We start from the raw sequence: 2950 nt of genomic DNA, 5'->3' as shown, positions 1-2950 counted from the left end.
CTCTCTCTCTCTCTCTCTCTCTCTCTCTCTCTCTCTCTCTCTCTCTCTCCAACATGTGTATCAGATATGAGCAAACTGTGCCCTTGGCCTGGAGGTCTCTGGGGAATTATATCATACCCAGCAATGGGAGAGGGAGGTTTTGTAGAGGAAAGGCATGACATGAGAAGAGAAAGAAAACTCATGAACTAGAAGAAACTTCTCTTTGACACTAAAGCACACTCCCTCCTCGGCCCATAAAGCCAGATAGACCCACCAGCCATGTTCCTTATCCTGTGCATCTTCCACTAGGCAGGTACCACCCCACCCCTGCACCCAGGCCAAGAATCCTGAGTCCTCCATGGCATCATAAACTGCAGTTTTTATAGCCTCAAACAACTCAGAAGATTGTCCATCTGACACAGAGAATCCAGGACAGAAGAGAGCTTCCCTTATGTGCCTAATATTGAGCAAGATTGGGGACTTTGTATCCGTATCCTGGAAACCTGCTTGCCTGTGTTCACTATACATGATCTCACTGTCACAAGATGTCTGTAAACCAGCCTGGGGTCTGCAGACCTGGACCCTTTGATGCTGGTTCCTTTGCTCACTACAGCCAGACTTCCTGACCAATACCTTCAAAATGTCCATCTACCAGCCCACTCAGTAATTTTACCTTTTAGTAAGAACTGCCCCAGAATAAATTATCAAGAACCTTAATTCATTTACCTGTGTAAAGAAGTGCTGGACTGTTAAAGCCCATAAAGCCCTGGAAGGCGCACAGCCCCTCCTGGTCAGGAGGAGAGTGAAGAGGCACAAGGAGCGACTGGAGCCTGCAGACCCCTCTGAGCCATGTGTCCCTGAAAGGGCAGGTGCAGAGATAACAAAAGATAAGTGACACCGTGAGACCTTCTGAAACTTGTAAGAGCTGCTGCCAGCACCAAACATATTCTCAGAACAAGGGAGGGTAAGTAGAGGTGCTCCACGTGGAGAAATTGGTAGACAAAGAAGTGCTGAGTGGCAAAGGCTGTGGGTTCCTGCAGCCCCCTGCTACCTTCCTCTCCACTGTTAAGAGCAGGTAAACAGAGCTCACCTTCCCATCGAAGTAAGGGATAAAAAGTAAAAGTTAACCACTAGGAACCAGGGTGGGTCAACCAAGAGAATCACGGGGAACCAGGATGGGTTAACCAAGAGAATCACTGGGAACCAGGGTGAGTTAACCAAGAGTATCATGGAGAATCAGGATGAGTTAACCAAGAGAATCACTGAGAACCAGAGTGAGTTAACCAAGAGTATCATGGGGAACCAGGGTAAGTTAACCAAGAGACTCACTGGGAACCAGGGTGGGTTAACCAAGAGAAAAGAGAGAGGAACATATGATAGAAGAAAATACCTTTGAAGTACCAGAGACTATCTTCCAGGTGTCTAGCACATGCTGGCAAGCATTTGATGCTTATGAGCTATTCCTATGTGCTGTGGTCTCTGAGAAACAATCCTAGTTGTCAGCAACTACTAAAAGCATAAGTTGAGCATACCCACAGGCATGGTGACTGGGCTGGCTAGTTTTTTGTCAACTTGACATGGGCTAGAATCATCTGAGAGGAAGGAACATCAATTGAGAGAATGCCTTCCTAAGACCAGGCTTGTACACTAGTCTGTAGGACATTTTCTTAATTAGTGATTGATAGAGAGGGCCCATTCCATTGTGGGTGATGCTGTCCCTGGGCTGGTGGTCCTGGGTTCTGTAAGAAAGCAGGTTGAGCAAATCATAGGGAGCAAGCTAGTAAGTAGCACCCCGTCCATGGCCTCTAGATTAGTTCCTGCCTCCAGGTTCCTGCACTCCTTGAGTTCCTGTCCTGGCTTCCTTCTGTGATGGATTCAGATATGGAAGTATGTAACTTTAATTTTTAAAATCCTATTTTTAATGATGGTTTAGTTTTAACCTCTCTTTTAGCCCACCATCCACCAGAGGTAGTGGAAAAGAAAGGATATGGGGGAAGTAGGCCTGTTTATAAATGCTTCTTTGGAGCAACTTTCATCTTTGTTGTCTGGAAATCAGCAGTTCAGTTCTCAGGTTAACAGCAGCAATTCCAGCCACTCGTAAACATTTCGTGGATACACCAGCAGTCCAGTTCTGTAGATTCAGGATAGCAAACATGAAATCAGCAGCAGTGGCATGACCTAGCAGAAACAGCCAGGCCCCAGCCTCATCACGAGTTAGCAGGAGGGACCAGGAGGGAGGCCAGGAGAGGCTACGCCTCTCTCAGGGAAGCAAAGATGCAAGATCAACACGTGTTACACAGCTGGCTCTATAGGCAAGCCAAGCTCATCACAGTCCGTTGAGTTCTATTTATAGTCTCTTCAAACATCACATGTCCTCCATGGGTTTTGCCTTAGTACCTTCATCTGTCTCAGCTGACGCCACTCTGGCAATCAGCCCAAGTTCTCAGAAGCAGCAAGCACAGAAGCCAAGGTACACCACCAGAAGTTTCTTGGTGTGTTTCTCTCTATGGAGTCCCCAACAAATGGAGCTCAACTACGCAGTTTAAGGCAAACCAATCCATGCATGTCATTATCGAAGAATGCTTCATCACACATCCTTTCACATGCTTACTTTAGCAGCACCTCCTTCCACCTGTGTCTGTCTCAGCTAAACATTCCTTCATGAGTCTGCCTTAGCCTTTTTCTGTGCCCACTTCAGGAAACACTCCTTCACCTGTTTGCCCCAGCAGAACACCATCCAACACAACTGACTTTCCAAAGAACCCTGAAGTTCACACTTCAGAAGTGTGAATCAAGTGTAACCCTTTCCTCCCCAGCTTGCTTTTTGATTGTGATATTTCATCATAGCACTAGCAACCCTGACAAGGACAGTGACAAAGTTTGTAAAGAAGGTGTGTGCTGGATTGTTTTATGTCAACTTGACACAGACTAAAATCGGCTGAGAAGAGGGAAGCCTCAATTAAGGAAATGC

Source organism: Mastomys coucha, unplaced genomic scaffold (assembly GCF_008632895.1).
Source record: "Mastomys coucha isolate ucsf_1 unplaced genomic scaffold, UCSF_Mcou_1 pScaffold1, whole genome shotgun sequence".
Lineage (NCBI taxonomy): Eukaryota > Metazoa > Chordata > Mammalia > Rodentia > Muridae > Mastomys > Mastomys coucha.
This window is presented reverse-complemented; position numbering follows the sequence as displayed.